This window comes from Peromyscus eremicus, chromosome 13, assembly GCF_949786415.1.
Source record: "Peromyscus eremicus chromosome 13, PerEre_H2_v1, whole genome shotgun sequence".
Classification (NCBI taxonomy): domain Eukaryota; kingdom Metazoa; phylum Chordata; class Mammalia; order Rodentia; family Cricetidae; genus Peromyscus; species Peromyscus eremicus.
Genome location: NC_081429.1, coordinates 25,489,663 through 25,508,406, shown reverse-complemented (window position 1 = coordinate 25,508,406; position 18,744 = coordinate 25,489,663). Strand labels below are relative to the sequence as shown.

General features: G+C 39.9%; 1 long non-coding RNA gene across 1 annotated transcript in view; it reads left to right on the top strand.

Annotated features, from left to right (window-relative positions):
- The window catches only part of LOC131923259 (uncharacterized), a 43,425-nt gene extending 25,554 nt beyond the window's left edge, over window positions 1–17,871 (top strand). Inside the window, exon 4 of the long non-coding RNA XR_009382557.1 lies at window positions 17,764–17,871. This is a non-coding gene — a long non-coding RNA (uncharacterized LOC131923259). The remainder of the gene's footprint in view (window positions 1–17,763) is intronic.
- Window positions 17,872–18,744: the final 873 nt, after the last annotated feature.

The following is an 18,744-nucleotide window of genomic DNA, read 5'->3' as shown; positions in this document are numbered from 1 at the left end:
GAGCTGCATGATGTAGGTGCTGGGAACAGAACTCAGGTCCTCCTCAAATGCAATACATGCTCCTAACTGCTGAGTCATCTCTCTAGTCCTGTTTATTACTTTTTAAACCCCCCATTTCTTTACTATGAAGTATGAGAATAAAATGTTTTCTCCAAAGAAAAACTATTGTTTACATATTGCTTTGCTATTGAGCCAGTATGTGGTAACTTGTCTTAAGAATTTAGATACAGTCAGCCCTGTGTCTATGGGTACCACATCCTCAGACGCAATGTCCAAAATCTCATATGATCTGAGGATGCAGAGTTTCTTTATTCTTGTCTTTAATACAGAAACAATGCTGAGTTGCAGATATTTATACTATTTATGTTATATTAGACATTATAAGTCACCTAAGAGATGATATGAAGACTATAAGAGAATATATGTATGTAAGCCAGATGTAAACACTCCATCATAAAACAAGGGAATGACCTCCATCATCCTCCACACTCTCTCCTTCCTGTTCCCAGGGAGACACTGCTCCCACCAACTAGTGTCACATTCATTTGGTTCCTTGATGAGAACAGAGATTTGGGGTTTGTGCTGCTGCTGCGGAGGTTGCTGTGGATGTTTACCTCAGGGGGTCCCGAGAGGTAAAGGTTCCTACCTACACATGCCTGGTGTGTAGAAGGAAAGCTTACACAACTACTGTATTAATTACTTGGATCCCAGTCAGCATTCACACAGGAGCTCATGTCAAACAAATCAGCCCTTCCCTCACACCGTTGTAAATCTGTTTTCCACTGTTTTGTGGGTTACAGTGGCTTCTTTTCTGCTCTTGCTTCGGCCCTTGGCAAGCTAAGAATTCAAACTGGTAAGGCATAGTTTACTTGCTTACTAGTCACATCAAATGTTTTCTAAATATGAAATCAGTCACTAACAAGTCCTACAGAATGGTTTCCTCTCACCAGACCTCAAACCGTTAGGGGTTGCTATAGCAACAACACAATTACTATGCCCAACTCATGTGTAAAATATACACCAACTTGTCATCTACAAAATCACACACCTATTTTTATTTCCCAATGAAATTTAGAAAAAAAAGGACTTATCTCCACAGAATCCTAATTTAATTTTTGTGGCTCTGATAAAATATCTGACAAAAAGCAACTCAGGAGAGAAAGGGTCGGGCCAGCTCCCAATTGCAGTTTACAGTCCATTGCTGAGGGGCGGGGCGGTCAAAGCAGGAACTCTAGCAGCTAGTCCGTCACACCCACAGACCAGGGCAGAGAGAAATGAACCCAGGCAGTTCTAATTGTTCTCTTGCTTGCTTCCTCACAACTAGCCATCTTCACCCTGACACTGTTAAGGGTCCCCTGCTTAGTGCACAATGGGCTGAGTTTTCCTTTATCAGTTAACAACCTAGAGTCTGCCATAGGCATGTCTACAGGCTAATCTTATCCTGATTACAGAAAAAGGAGGTGGAAAGAGTGTAAGAGCCAGAGGGGATGGAGGACACCAGGAGATCAAGGCCCTCTAAGTCAGCTGAGCAAAAATCACATGAACTCACAGAGACAGAAGCAGCAAGCACAGGGCTGACATGGGTCTGCAGCCAGTCCTTTGTGTATACATTATAGCTTTCAGTTTAGTGTTTTTAATGGGACTCCTGAGTGTGTGAACGAGTGGGTCTCTGATTCTTGTGCCCTCTGTTGGGTCCAGTTTTACTTTTGTTAGTCTGCCTTGTCCAACTTTGATGATATAATATCTTATTATATTTTATTTTGTTAAAAAAGAGAAGATAAATGTCACTACACCACGGACCAAGAAAAACTTTAGCTGAGGCAAAGTGAAAGTATTTTCATACAACCAGACATTAAAAGAATCTGCCAGAAGCAGAAAGCAATTCAGTGAATTTCTTAAGTGGAAGGAAGTCGACACCGGATCAAACAAAGACCAGGTATCTAGGAGATGAGACACAGCAATGGCAAACATGAAAACACACTACGTTGTGTGTGTGTGTGTGTGTGTGTGTGTGTGTGTGTGTGAGAGAGAGAGAGAGAGAGAGAGAGAGAGAGAGAGAGAGAGAGAGAGAGAGATTGAACTTCTCAAAAGAATAACAAATGGTCATAAAAATTATGACATGGAAAAGAGCTTCTTGTCAAACCCTGGAATCAAAAGAATCTTTGCTTCACTAAAGAGTGCTAAGGTTCAGGGTAAAATATGAATGTCAGCGTATACAGGTTTCCTTGGACTTCCAGGAAAACTAACTTAGTAACTATATTCACTGACACATAATTTACTATACAGTGACACCAATTTTTAATATCTTCATCTATCTGTCTGTCTGTCACCTCATTGAGGCAGGAATCCCCATCAGCCATTTAAAATCTTTGGTAGAAAAAAAAGTGGAATATATAAAAATAAACAAATATTTTTGAAATATTTGTCAATATTTGAAGTCTCCCACGGCAAAACAAAAGATACTTTGATTTCAGAAAACATTAATCAGTTTTATAACAGGATGATTGAAGAGTAACAAATTTCCCACTGTTGGCAGGTTTAAGTGTCCTAGTAATTAAAGTAGTGACTGAATGGTCTCGTCTCCTGGAGTGACCAGAACACCTTGCCAAGTATGACTGAACCAAGTTTTTTCTCTAAAGTCAGATATTTAGCTTTTAATTTCTATACAGTTAAATAACTACAGAAAGAACATGGCACTTAAAGAACATACAATCAGTATAAATTCACATTGGTTTTCAGAATTTCTTCACTTTTAATAGACATAAATGTTTAGCTCAAATAATTTCCCCAAACAAGTCCCACGGCCCAGTTAAGATGGCTGCCAGTGACATGCCCCCCCCCCCCCCCCCCCCCCGCCCCCCTTCACTGTCAACCTCTCCTCACCCTCATGAGATTTTTTTTTTAGTCTGTTTAAGCCAAAAATTGTATTTCAGTGGTTGAAATAAAAACAACCACATACTCTAAGCAAAAATGTAAGTCAGTCACATGGTCTTGAGAATGAGATAGAATATTCAAAAGCATTTCCAGGCAGAGATCCAGAAATCTGTTTCACATCATCTCTGTTTCCTTCCCTCAGCCCCAACCCTTCTCCCACGAGGTAGTATGGATGAGACAGTGAGCCACAGCCAGGAGTTAAGGCAAGGACAGGGTCTGTTTTGTTCTCTGGTCCATGCCAAGTGTGTTGAACACACTTTTGTATGGATAAGGCGCTCAACTAATATTTGATAGTGGATGCCGAGAAAGTAGTATGGTCTAGGACTCAATACACTTATTTTTCCTGGAGTTTGGGGATAAAAATGATTACTTTTTATAAGAAGTGGAAGGGAGTCCTTAGTTTTCCATCACAGGAAAGGTGCTAGATCTTTCTTCCTTTTCTTCAAGAAAATTCCAACAAAATAAAAACACAAATCTAAAGGCACACAGCCCTGGGGGACATTGCTCTGGCAGCTGTGGGCACACTGCTTTGAAAGCCAAGGGTAAATGTAGCTGATACCGGAAGGAGAGTCATTCTGATGTCACCTCTGTCTCCTGCCAGGTCCTTCTGGGGTTGGGGGTGGGCTCTCTCCTCTCCCTGCAGTCTAAGTGGAAGAAGGTATATTCCATTTGTGTTCTAGACACAAGGAGTGGCAGGGCAATGGGTTTCCAGTGATCAGTGTTCGCTCTGTGAATAGGTGAAACACTCAGTGAAGGTTACTTTAATGTGTGATGTGAGAAAGTCAGAAGGAATCCCACGGAAACACTGCTGGAGCAGCTAAGGACTCAGTTTACTTTTCAAAAGAAACAATTATCATGTATCGGTTAACAAATGAAAAAAAAAAAAACCAGCCTAGGGTATTGATCTTATCATTTGAGGCACTGTGACGTCAATCATGGAGAATCAACTCAGAAACCCAAGCTAATAGTATGGGTTTTATTTGTAAATGCCAGATAGTTTGTTATTGCTTGAATTCCTGGTAACTGATAAGCACTGAATATTTCAGAGACCAAATTATATTGTTTTTCTGGATACTTGCTGAGCTAATGGATGCAGTGATTACAGGAACCCAGAAGACCACCTCTGACAGTTGATGCCCTGTGGCTCTCTTGAGTCTTGGGTTGCCATCCTGGAGAGTTTTGCTTACAATATGAAGATTTGTGGAACATGCCTGTGGAAAACAATTGCTATATTGAGGGAAGAAGGATTCAGGGGAAGGAAATGTTGGTCTTTCCATCTGGATAATCCTTCAGATTGATGGACACAGAGGCTGGCCCTCTGTATTCCTGTCAGTGACTAGTCATTCAATGTGGGTTGCTCTTCGGAGAAAGCATACCCTTGTATGACGTCACCACCATAAACAAATGGCTCACACAGAAATACAGTTGACAGCTCCAATCACAATGGCTAATGAAATGGGGACCTTGGTCATAATGGGGGTATTGGGTGGCCACTCAAACTGGCCAGGTTGAACAATAACTACTCTGGAAAGAACATTTTTTTTGTGTGTGTAACCTGCACTTAATGTAAAGGACATTCAATAAGTATTTGTTGAGCTAGTGAATAGTTATTATGAAGGAAGAATGATGAGTAATTGATATAAAGTTCATCAGAAGGGATTTTAAAAGAGGTCAACATCAAATGATAGTAAGCCAAACTGGTCCACATCTCCAAGCTACGGCATCTGTTTTATGATGCTGGCATTTGATTTACTCATTAAAATTATTAGAGTCTGAATCTACTAAGCTGTGGGCAAACATAGCAGGAAAGACCCCAAAGGGGCTATGATCTGCAGCTAAACATTCGATGTCCCCACTCACTGCCAAAGGGCAACCGCTTCTACTATGTAAGAGTTTGGTGGAAAGCCTTAGAACTTTAAAAAGGCAACTATTACTTTACAGGAAGCAGGAAAGGACTGAAAAGCAGCACTGATTTAATCTTTCCAAAGTCAATAACTCTTCCTGCCAGAAGCCATTTAACTATGAAAATCACCCAAGTTTCGTGCAAAGGCCAAATCTAAGCATAGTCTGTCCTATTCAATTAAGGATCCGGCTCCTCCTCCTTCTCCAAGCATTTGGAAATACCTTACAGCCAGCAATTTAATCACAAAAACATTTCCCCAAGGTTACAAATTACTGCAGTAGATGGAGTTACAGAAAATAGGGACTTGCATGGTAATGCCAAAGATGTGTCACTTTCACCCAGTGTCTTGAACCAAGGTAGGCTCTATCTAACACTTAGCTCGTAAGAATTTCTGTCCCTAAAGATTTATCTGGTTAAAGGCATGGATAAATATTTAATGTATTTAGAAGATGGTATTGTTATGCAAATGAGAAAAATATATCTGTCTTACATAGTTTTTTCACTGCTTATTCTGAAGTGGCATTTTTCAGATGTGTCCATCCCACAATCATTTGATGTCTTTGTCTACAAGGGATGAATGCGTGACAGTTCATGAATCTGAACATACTGATATCTCAGGAGTGTTTTTAGATTAATCAGGTCATTTGGGGGATTCATTGCTCTGACGATGAGGTTATTTAAAAAGATGCTTCTGCTGTGTTGTAAGATCAGCTGTTACCCAGGATCAGTGACTATACCTCCTCAGGGAACGTAGGCACATGCCCACACACCGACACTCACACATCTCCGGAAGCTTGAAATCCTACCACCAGCAAATTATATACCCTTTGTATAAGATTAGCTCTTTCCACAGTTCCCTGGTAAGATATTCCTAAACAGGGTGTCATTAAGGTGACGGAGAGGCATGGGCTCAACAGCTGCTTACTTCCCACTTCTTACAGTGGAGAGAAAGAGTACTAAATTTTGCCCAGAGACCCGCCCCATGCATGACTCAACACTGAGAGACATTACAGAATATCTACGTAATTAAAATGGTAATGGAGAATTTAATAATATACAATCATATTTACCAATTACTAGCATAAAAAAAGAATGAAGTTCTTTGGTCCAGGAGTGAAAGCGAATGCTATACCTGGCACTGTCGACCTCCAATAGTTCATTTTTGCCACCCCCCCCCCCAGTATTGCTAGTAACCTGGACTCTGCTTTCAATGAAAGAATCACCAAATTTCCAAAAAACATTTTTTTCACACAATTTTTTTTCACATAATTTATGATTATAAATGAACCAACTGCCCGGTTAAGCCTTTTTCTTATTCCATCTTTATTTAAAAGGGATTTCATATCTGGACTCATTTTCTAGAAGATCTAAAGCCCATAAATCAAGGCAAAAACTACCCTGGTCTCCCGTGGCAATGGGACCAACTTGCTAGGCTAAGTCCACCTTATATATCAGTTATTTTCTACTGAGTAGGAAAGCATGTCTTCATGGCTTAAGTCTTATCTCCCTGAGTAATAATAAAGTTTCTAAGTGTTATATTTCTACAGATTTTATTGAATCCTTATTAGATGCTAGGGCTTAGGAGGCCCTGGAATGAACTTTATGTCAATCTGCCCTTCAACTGCTGCTGACCAGAACACATTTGCTAAAGTTTATTTTCTCTGTCTAAGTGAGGGCAACTACCCTTTAGAACTAAAAAAAAAAAAAAAAAAAAAAAAAAAAAATCGGTCATTCAGACTCGGCTTCCAAGAAAATTTTCAAATAGACTTGATGTTTTTACTGTGTTATCCATGCCTGCTCTTAATCTGATTTTGCCTCAACTGTTAAATATTTAGAAAAATTTTTTGAAGTGTGCACCTCAGAGAAGCAAATTTAAAATGATCAAAGACTTGTGTTTACAGCATTCTGTCCTGTCCATGCATGGAATGCCCCTGTTTAGTTCATGTTACTTGGATTTTTTTCCTTTTATTTTCTGCCCCACATTCCACGGTTCCTTCCCAATACATTTACTATACTTACAATATGTTCTTATGTCTACCTTCTACACACAAACACACATAGCTTTGAGAATGGGTTACTGAGTGTGTTGAATGTACTTCCACGTAGCACATATTTCTGCTTATAACATTTTTCTGTTCTGTGCTAGTTTTGAAGTTCTGCACACATTTAACATACTCCTAACCTCCTGCTTCATGTACTCCATCATGTGCTATACTAGTCACACACTGGCAAATCCTCTAATGGTAGCAGCCTTGCTGCACACAGCAGCACACATTTTTCCTTGAGTGCCCAGTGTTTTATGGAGAACAGCACCAGTAGTAGAATGGCTAGAGGATTGAGTCCACATATTTAATGTCACAGATCTGGGGAGAATATTTTCTACCTATGTGAAAGCATCATCCAGGGTCTCAATGTCTTGATATCTCCAGCAGCATTTGCTCTCATGTAATGCTTTAGGTTTTGCCAACCTGAAAATTATATAAAGATGACATTTTGTTGATGCTTTGATGAATTTGATGATACTTTTCTGATTTCTAGAAGGTTGAGTACATTTTCACATTTGTTCCCTTTACCTGAGCCTTTCTTTCTATGAATGACCTAGCCACAGAGGTGGAGACATTTCCTAGCTCCTTCTCACTGAGGTTGGCTGAGCAAAATACTTGGTGTCTGCCTAACTTCGCATAAGAAATTCTTGTGTACTAAGTGATGAGCTGATCTACATTCAAGGGTGTCAGGCATAAAAGAGACAATGACAGGAGAGTAATAATCACAAAGTGTCACTGAACGAACCAGGAGATAGACCCCATCAGAGGTCAACCATGTGAGCCTCTCTTTTCGGATCTCACATACCTGTGTCATGTGATACATGCAAGGATTCAGTCAGTACAACCATTTCACTAACAAGCAACAGTAGTTAAGTGCAGAAAAGTGACCAGCTGAGGTGATACAACAGAGTGATGGACTTCTGTGATCTGAAGACAAAGACTGTTTTCAGTCTATTTTTAGTTCACAACGTCATCATTTTGAGCAGGAAAGAAAAAAATCAGGTTGAAGTTTCCTATGACCCCACCCTCACCCCCAAGCCTTTCTCTCTCTAAATCAGTCTCCAGCTGGAATTGACCTTGAACCTTTGGTCTCTCATCTCTCTCTCCCAAGTGCTGGGATTACAGGTGTGTGCCACAAGTTGGACTGAATCTCAGCTTTCTAAGGTTGATGTTTTTCTATCTGAATTCTGTTTCCTGCTGATAATTACAACATTTTGAAAATAATTCAAGCCATATATGTATGTGACATTTCCTGAATATTTTACATGACCACGGAGGGATTCTTCAAGTTGACATTTAAAAATGCCAACTAAATCATTGGAAGTATTTTTGGAAAATGGTTACTCTGATTTGAAACAATTTCTCACTACACCAAGGGCTGTCTCATCTCTAAAACTGCCAAACTCAGGTAGTCATAGGATAATTAGATCATAACCTGGCTTCACTTAAGGAGATTGAATCCAAATGTCAGAATATTGCTTGCTCTTGCCGGGCTTATGGTAGCGATAGCTTGATGTCAAAGCATGCTGGATTCTCGAGACTGTGGCAGTGGCTCCATTCATACACTGTGAAGAGGGATGTCAAGATGACTGCTCTTGACCTCTGACCTCTGCCATTTACATATGTAGACATGGCCACACCCTAATCAGACTAGGTTGAATGGAGTTCAAGATGTATTAGAAAAAGGGTTCTAAATTGTTGAAAATCATGTTAGAGGTCAATTTAGGGACTAAGAAAATCAATAAACGTCCCCTTTTTGAAAATGCTTTTCTATGTCAAGAATATGAGGAGGTTCCTATCTTCTGTTTCTTCTTAAGAATTCAAGTCGGGAACACACCTTTAATCCCAGGACTGGGAGGCCGAGCCAGGTGGATCTCGATGAATTCAAGGCCAGCCTGGTCTACAGAGTGAGACCCAGGACAGGCTCCAAAACTACACAGAGAAACCCTGTCTCAAAAAACCAAAAACCAAAACCAAAAACAAAAACTTCAGTGAATATTCAGCACATCCTACACAAGAATTCAGGGCAGAATACTTAGGTCTCAGATTACACTGCTAAGAAATATCTGGGGGTAAGGTCAGAAATGTACTAGAAGAGAACAGTCAAAAGAATGAGAATTTTCTAGTCAACGGTCCTTCAGGAGACAGAGCTCTGAGTCAGAACAATCATTTCCAGTTCTCGAGAAGAGGAAGAGCACCAGGAGGTTGTCACACCATTAGATAGACAGCTCCCCTTCGGTAGTGCTCAGTTTCCTCTTTATGTTTTTTCACTCACACAGCAAGATTATTTGCCAGAAGGAAGACAGCAAAAGCCATTTTCTTAGTCTTAGTCCTGGTAGACGGCAAACAAACAAACAAACAAACAAACAAACAAACACAAAGTACTGAAAATTAGTGCTTGGTTCTTGAGTCAGCCTGTGAGTTTTGTTACTTTCCAAGGTCTAGGCACCAACTGCCATTAAGACATGAATTATACGGATGAATTCTCTTAGCCCCACAGTGAGCCTTCTCCTGAATAATCCATCTATCGCTGCAAGTGCAGCAAAGAGAGCTTCCTGGATCCTGTGTGTCCCAGCTCCGCTCCAGCCACTGCACTCTTCATGGATTCGGTCTTAATCCATCACATTTGCAGTTTCGCAATTTGAACTAACCATTCACAGAGTAGAAATGTTTTTTTTAAAAAAACCTGCATCTGCACCAAATGAATACATTTTCTTGTTGCCATTTCTTGTACTGTACAATGCAGTACGATTTACACAGCATTTCAACTGCATTAGGTATTAATAATCTAAAGGTGATTTTGGACTACCAGGAGCACTTGCACAGCCTGTGTGCAAATGCTATGCCACTTCCCAGAAAAGAACTGACAATCAGCAGATTTGGGCACCTGTGTGGGTCCTAGAACCAATCTGCTATGGACGCTAAGGTTTGACTATATTAACTAAAGTGGGAAAATCTGTAGCTAAAATGGACGTAGTATTAAACTGCCCTCTAAGTTCCTATCTCTCAACCTGTCCATTAATGCAGCTCTCAGACCTTATTGAGAATGCTCTTTGTGCAGTAGGCAGTGGTTAATGTACAAACCAACTACCAGCCAAAGTGCAAGAATAAATGTCAGTGGAATGGTAATCACAAATGGGACATCTGTATCGTATCTTACCCCAAGGCTATGGGACCATTTTGGAAGAGGGAGTAGAAAGATTATTAGAGCCAGAAGTCAAGAAGGACTGAACCTAAACAGTGTCCTCTAGACATGACAGGACCACTGTACTCATGAACTCACAACAGTGGTGGTTCCCTGTAACAAAATCAAGCCAGTCGACATTCTAGCATGGAGGTGGAGGGGCTCATGAGCCCCCAACTATAATTGAGGAGTTATTGGCAGTTGCTGGTTTCTGGGGGAGAAGGTGTCAGTTTTCTCTAAGGAGGTGGCCCTTGGTAGGTTGACTATGCTCTAGTGGATAGTCACAAAACCACTAGTGTGTGGGTAGCACAAAACAGGCTCAGTAGGTTATTAAATACAAAGAGGACATGAAGCTGGGAAGGGGTAGGGAAAGGAATGTGGATCTGTGAGGAGTGGGCAGTGAATACAATCAAAATGGATTGTATGAAATTCTCAAAGAACTGATAAAATAATTATATTTTTTAAAAAAATTATCTGGATCTGGACAATGGGAGTCAGCACTCTTCCTTGGAAAAGTACTTTTGGAGGTCTTCATCATGGACCAGCATATATATATATATATATATATATATATATATATATATATATATATATATATGATGAATTATACAATGTTTCAGATCCCCATTTAAAAACAGGAATTAGAATATACCATAGTGAGATTAAATGATATAAAGTACTTCCACAGCTAGCCAGAGTGTGGGCCACACAAAGTACTAACTTCCCTCATTGTCTCTTCTTTGAGGAGAAAGTAAATTCCACAAAGTTAGGATAATAAGGTTCACTTGATGCATAAAAATGTAACTCACATGAGCTCAGCTTAGAATTCATGGATGCAAAACCTGGAGATAGTAAAATCTAAGACAGCAGAGCCCAAGGCGATGCAGACTCAGGCGGTTTGCTTTCAAGCTCAGGAGACCTCGAGTAATAAACGACCTTGAATTTGATTTCCCTCTTTTGGAACTTAAGTAGTATAAGATGGCAGCATCTTCCCCAGATGGTCCTCTGTCAGCCAATCACTGCATTCTATCTACCTCAGTGAAAACATAAAGGGGAAAAACATTTCAGAGTGAGGAAAAATAGGGATTTTTTTTTTTGTTGCTAGATATTTATGAAGCGGTAACATAGAAAATTCTAGAAATAAACTCCAAATTACTATGAAGAATCTAAAACCTCAATTCTTCTTCATTTTACCAATGAAGTGCTGTTAATCTAAGATTGTGTCTATATAAATTTTAAATCACCTTGACATGTAAATACATAGTGAACTCTCTCTCTCTGTCTGTCTATCTGTATATATTGAAGCAAAGGAGACAGTATATGTGTGTCTGTATATATATATAAAACTTAAAATATTTTTTTGAGAATTTATGCGGTTTTATGTGGTTTATAGATATACACGTGTTGTATGAGTGTACATGTTGATGAGGTGTCTTCCTCAATTGCATTTCCACCTTTATGTTTTGAGACAGGGTCTCTCTCTGAAACAGAAGCTCACTGATTAGCAGAAAGCCTTGTCTTGGCCCCATGCCCCAGAGTGCTGAGGTTACTGCCTTGAGTCTCTGAGCCTAGCTTTTAGCATGGGCTCTGGAATCTTAAATCTGGTCTTCATCCCTTATGCAGCATGTGCTTTACTGACTGATTGACTCATCTCCCCAGCCCCAGATATCCGCAACTACTAGTTGTGTCTCTGTGCAAAACTGTGATGAGGAAATACAAAATCAAGTGAAGCAAGTGTTGAAATGATGGAGCATACCAGATGAACACAATGTCGCATGTGATCAATAGTGGACAAACATAGCGTTGCATGTGATCAATAGTTTTACTCTACCATGAAGAGTGTCACCTGTAGTGTGCATCCTCATTACACATGTCACTCTGCTTCACACTACTGATTAGTTTCTGAGGATGAGGTGTTGGTGAGATTAGATTTTTCAGATTACAGAAATACAACATTTAGGGAATGAATCCTTCTTTGTAAGTATGTGTATTTGAAACTTCTCTTTAGTGTAGCTAGTATTTCCCTGCTTTGTCAACTCAATGTGTTAAGTACTATTGAATCTCTCTTCTCTCACTGTCTTGTTCTCTCTTTCCTAATAATTTTTAGATCACTGCGTTACAAAACAAATTTCTTAAACTTATCCCTTCTGTTTATGCTTTGTATCCTTGACCAATATCTCCATGATTCCCCACATTCTACTCCCAAACCCTGGTATTTATCATTCCACCCTTTGTTTCTGTAGATTCCACCTGCAAGTAATAGCAATGGGATTTGCCTTTCTAAAGTGCCCAGCTTCTTCCACACACAGGTTTTTCAATGTCACAGATAACTAATTATTTTTCCTTTTCTAACTTTGAACAATCTCCTCCTCCCCCCACTCTCTCTCTCTCTGTATGCAATCACATTTTATTTATTCATTCCATTTATTAATGGGCACTTAGTCTGACTCCATGCCTTGGTTATTGTGTTGCAATGACCATGAGAGTGGAGATAGTGGCCTTATTTCTTTTTGTTACTTGTCCGGTGGAGATTGTTGGAGATTATAGCAGTTCTGTGTTTACTCTGTGGGGAACCTCCATACTCTGTTTTTGATAATGGTAACAGTAATTTACATCGCTATCATATGTGTATGGGGTCTCTGTCCTCCAGAGGTGGCTAACCTCCTCACTCTGATTTTCTTTGCTCTGATTCAGTCTCTTCTCTGTAGCACCCACCACCCTCCAACACTCTCCACTTAAAACAAATTTTATACTATTTCTTCTTTTGCCCCTCATACTGGAATGTAAACTCTACGAAAAAGACTTTAGTTCTTGTTTTGTTTTGTTTTTTTAAGTCTGAAATTTAAAAAAAAAAATCCTTGTCACTAGCGGCAGAATCAGGGCAAATTATAGGCTTTCAATGAGTATTTGTGTAATGCATCACTCTGTGACTAACACTGGACATACATTTGATTTCTGTATGAGTGAGGTATCACAATGGTGTCCTTCTCATTCAGATTTAGTTTTCTTGTTCTCAGTCACCTGCAGGCAACTGTAGCCCAGATATACAGAATAGAAAATTCTAGGGAGAAAGTCCTAATTGGTGCTGGTAAGAGGGCTCAGCGATGAAAAGTACTGGCTGTTTCCCCAGAGAACTTAAGTTGGGTTCATAACACCCATGTTGAGCTGTTCACAACTGCCTGTAACTTGAGCTCTGGGGGATCTGATGCCCTCTTTTGATCCCTATGGGCACACACACACACACACACACACACACACACACACACACACAAATCTTGAAAGCTCACAAGCTTTAAATCAATTTGAGTACTATATGCTGTTGTAAATACTTTGTTATTATTGTTGTACGTCTACTTTGAGCCTAATTAACAAATTAAGTTTTATCTTAGCCATGTGTGCGTAGCAGAAAAGCATATGTACGGTGGCAGATTCTCTGGCTTCCGGTATCTGTTCGACACTTTGGAATGTGTCCCCAAGGAATCTGGGAGGGACCACTGTGTAACATTCAGCAATAAATTGATTCATCAGCTAATTTATTTCCTGTTGTAATTGCTGAACAAAATCTTCTGGTTAAAAACAAAACAAAGCAGAGTCTTAGCTAGTTGATCTTTAGCAAAAGCCATTTTCTTGTCAGATGCCAAATATAATACATGTTGCAGATACATTGCTCTCAAACCACTGACAGCATTGGCAGCCAAACCATCAATGAAACCACATTTTTACTTACAATGGTGACCTACTAATGAAAACCCATTTATGTGTGCACCCATGGAGCACACAGTCTGCCCCATCCAGGTCCTTTCTTGATTAGTAGGGAACCGAAGAAGCCCCTTCAAAGCCTACTGGTGGGAAACCCGAAACATTGTTTGTCAAAGAACCACTTGTAGAAATCTCAAAGGTTTTGGGGTCTTTTGGAGAGTAATTTTCAGCAAGGAATATAAAAGAACTTTACAACGGTGAGTTTCAGAGGACGATGGGTCTGTGAGGAATCGATTTGAAAGCAGCGATAATTTAATGGACTGTAGACACCCCTTAGAGTTTTTATAGTGGGTGGTAACTGAAAGCATCCTGACTCATTAAGAAAATTGTGAAGTAATTTGCTGCCTAGAAAGCACTGCTTCATTTAAAATGATCACTATGAAGACCGCAGAGCAACTGAGAAAAGTTGTATGAAATAACTTTAAATTATTCACATATACAAAGCCACATGTGGTAGCTGTGGCCATGTAAAATATGCGATGCTGTCTAAAGACTCTATTATGAGTAGTAAGAAAAGGATTCATTTTCTGTATTTTTACAGTTTTAAAATGAAATCTTGTAAGGGATAAAGTACTAGAACAAAACATTGATCATGGTGCATAAGTGATAGTTTACCAAAGATAGATAACTCAAGATAGTTTGCTTCAGATGGAAGATAATTACTGACAGCTTCAGATGGTCATTTGAAGAAGATTTTTCTCTTCAGATCTTCAGGGGAGAAGCTGTGTCATTGTCAAACAAAGGGACATTCAATCACATAACATTTGAGCCCTGTTGAGGATTCAAGGTATACCACTTAATTAAAAAGCTCTGAAATGTTATGGAAAGAAACAAATGATTCGTTGAGGCTTGGTTGAATTTTCCCTGGTATTATTCCGCCATCTGCCATTTTCTTTTTCCTAGTCTGACCACTGATCTCCCGAGGAGCTCACTGCGAGCTACGGAGAACAGGGCAGCAAGCCCACATGGACAGCAAGCACAGCACTCCTATGAACTGTTGAACAAAAGAAAGGAAGACGTTGAGTGATGTGAATCACACAACGCTTTGTGTTCGAAGGCAGGCAAGGCAGACTGACCTTAAATAAAATGTTGAGTCAGTCTGTAAAGTGTGAAGAGAGAGGCGTTAAGTAGGGACCATTCATAGAGACCTTCCGTAGCTGGGCTGAGTCACATATAGAAGAAGGTACATGTATGCCATTCTGCCTGGAAATGAGCCACTTAGAAATGAGTGTCTTAGGACTTAGGAGAATGGAGCTAGAAGCAACAAGAAGAATTTCAAACCCCTGTGTTCCTATGATACCCTGCACTGATCACTATTAGGGAATTATTTTCTTAGTGATGATTCTCAGTAAAGTGTGAGCTCCTGGGTCTATCCTCTTAGCCTATAAACTTCTTGACTTGGGTCAGTGGTTCTCAACCTTCCTAATGCGTGACTCTTTAATACAGTTCCTCATGTGGTGATCCTCAACCATAAAATTATTTTTTTGTTGCTACTTCATAACTGTAATTTGCTACTGTTATGAATTGTGATGTAGATAGCTGTGTTTTCTGATGGTCTTAGGCAGCCCCTGTGAAAGGATCATTCAACCTTCAAAGGGGTTGCGATTCACAAGTTGAGAAACACTGACTCAGGTCATGGTGGTCATCTTTGTGTCCACAATGGCTGGAACAGATTTGGTGTTGGATGGATGAAAGCACATTAGTGATAGAATTGCTGAATGGCTGAGTGAATTAATGCTCTTGTATTTTACAAGAGCATTGGAGCAGATGAAGTCAACATTCTTCCCAAGTGCAGGTATTAAGTAAAACAAGCCTTAGTTAACTTCCTACACTATGATTAGACTGAAAAGTACATGTATATATAGTACTGTCCAGGCTTTCCCTAATAGCTTCTCTGCTTATTAAAGTTATATATAGTCTTAATTAAATCATATATAAAATACTCATACATAGATAACCAAGTTTGGCACAACAAACCATTGTCTTTAGGGAATTCTGGGTCCAGGACACAGATTGGATAGAGATTTTCCAGTAGCCACAGAGGACTCCCCAAACAGTAGTGGAAAAATTCTTCAATTTCTCCTACTGACAGACTCATGTGGTACTAAGATTCTTGCACAAATATTTTCATTACCAAATTAGATTATTTTCCTTTATTTGTTTGGGTAAAAAAAATTTTCTCTTATTTTGTACTTTTCTGATTAATATGGAACATGAGAATTTTTTTGTGTTGTTTCTGGGGATCAAACCCAAATGCTACATTGAACTACACCCCCATAACCATAAACTATGTTTTATATACTACTTGTCATGAATTAATTTAGGTCAAGATATATTTAACCATATCAAAATCTCACTAGAGTATAAAAAAAAAGTCACCAGTATAATGTATTCAATTCTGTTGCCTTAGTCTAAGCAAAAACATGTGCTAAAAGTATTCCTGAACGTGGTTGTCTGTCTATGCAGCTTTTGAAAAGATGACTTCTGGTTTTACCAGCTTCACAGTCCTCTTCAAGAGGGGGTGAAAAGTTGGACACCTTGCCAGTAGAAATGGTCAACTTTCGGGGCAAATGATCTTTGCTTCAAGAAAACATTACTTTGTCCACTTTTGTCAGCAAATCTGCCCTCACTAACCCTACCTGCTTGGCAACAGCCATGGAGTTTATAGGACCATTACCATGACCTCTGTGACAATGGGGAATTATCTAAGGAGCGAGTATGCTGTGACTGTGACAAATTTCGCATCACAGAGACGGTCAACTTTCAAAGGTTGCCAACTCACCCTCAGTGCTAGGCTCTACGCTGCACCATTCTCCCACTGCTTAAAACACACACACACACACACACACACACACACACACACACACACACACAGAGGAGTCTTCCGTTGTCAGGTAGCAAGATCATGATTAAAGTGGACAGGACTATCATGGCCTAATTGTAAATCGGTTAACTATTGACTTCTGTGACATAGCACATCCTGTTGCCTTCTTAGAAGCAAAACTGAACGATATAGACAGTGTTTGAGTAAAGGAGAATAAGCAGAGATGTGTAGGTATTAGTTAGGATACTTTTAACATTTCCCCCTCTATTTCCATTGTAACACTATATATATTACATAAAGGAACATAGATCCTCCTTATTATTTTCTTTTTTTCTATAATAACCTATTTATAAAAACAATGAGCATTATAAGAAAATACATTGTTATGATAGTGTCAACAGATTAACAGGGCACAAAAGAAACATTAAAAAATCATTATATTTTCTCCATCCAGATAAAACCTTAATGAAAAGAATCCAGCAAAACATCCCATTTCAAATGCCTTTATAAATACATAGTAAATACAAATACTTTATTCATTTCGTTCATAACCTCTACAATGATTACATTAATTCAATATAGTTAAATTTGAAGAAGTATAGGTAAGAATCCCATGTTACTTGATCAATAGATTAACACTTTACAAATGAGCATGTTGCCAAAAGCAATTCTGAGATTCAATATAATTCTCACCAAAATTTGACATTCTTTTTCTTTTCTTTTATTAAGAGATTTTCTATTCATTTTACATATCAACCATGGATTTCCCCTGTCCTCCCTCCTCCCACCTCCCAGCTTCCCTCCCTCCCCAACCCATTCCCCATTCCCACCTCCTCTAAGGCAAGGTCTCCCCTGGGGAGTCAGCAGAGCCTGGTACACTCAGTTGAAACAGGGCCAATCCCCTCCCCTCCTTATTATTTTCAAGCCATATTTGTCATGAACAATTAAGTACTCATAAAAGACATACATTTGCTTTTATTGAAGAAAAATGCCATTGACAAGGCAATGCATATTTCCACCTAGACTCAGAAGTAGTTTGTTTTCTTGTTTATGCTGCATCAAAGTAATTTTCAATTATTAAGCTTGAAAACAATCTTTTTCTTTTTCTTTAAAGACCAATTTAATTTACTGAGCACCAGTGGAGAGCAGGCTGTGGTTGACCAGAGCAGAGATGAGTCAGCCCTGCCATCTAGAGTCATACAATCTAGGAGAAATCAATTAGTGTCTTGCTGATTAGTCTACCTCAGATTAAGGTAAAACATGGGCGAGTGATATTTAGAGCTCCTAACTCAGACTGGGGCTGCTGGCGCCTGACATGGGGCTGCCAGGGGCAAGATACTGAAGGGCAGGAAACATCTAGGGGAAGACAGCAAGGCCAGACAGCATGGGGCCAGGGGAATGCCCAGAGTGCAGGCCTCAGAGGCAGTGGTGGGAGGTAGTCGCTGAGTTGTGAGTAAAGCCCCATTACAACCTGGATCTCTCAAAGGATGTCTCTGCCTAGCCACAGCATCCCCCAGAGAGGATTCCCAACGCACTCTGGCAAAAGGCTTCAAACCATGAGGCAGCTCTGTTTGAGGGAGAAGACCTTCAGTCTAGAAGGATTTGCTGTGGTCCATTAGGGAGGTTGTGACCATGATGGGGCAGGTGCTCTGAGAAGGTTCATGTTCAAGAAACTGTTGGCCAAATCAAGGTCTCCCATGGGGGATATGGGGATGTGGAGTGGCTTGGGAGAGAGGGCTAGGTGATAGGAGGAAGGAGGAGGGGGGAATCTGTGGGTGGTATGTGGAGTGAGTAGAAAATTTCTTAATAAAGAAAAATGAAAAGAAGAAGCAGAAGAAGAAGAAGAAGAAGAAGAAGAAGAAGAAGAAGAAGAAGAAGAAGAAGAAGAAGAAGAAGAAGTTGGCCACACAGTTGTGTCCATGGGGAGGGCCACAAAGACTTAACTGCTGTTTTCCTGCCATGGTAGATACCATTCTGCAGTACCAGAGGAGGGTGGGGCTCTATGGAATGCACAAAGAGATACCTACTAACAGTTGGCTTCTTTTTGCCCCCTGAGCCCCAGAGACAGTCCTAGAGCTGGCCCAGCACAGAGACC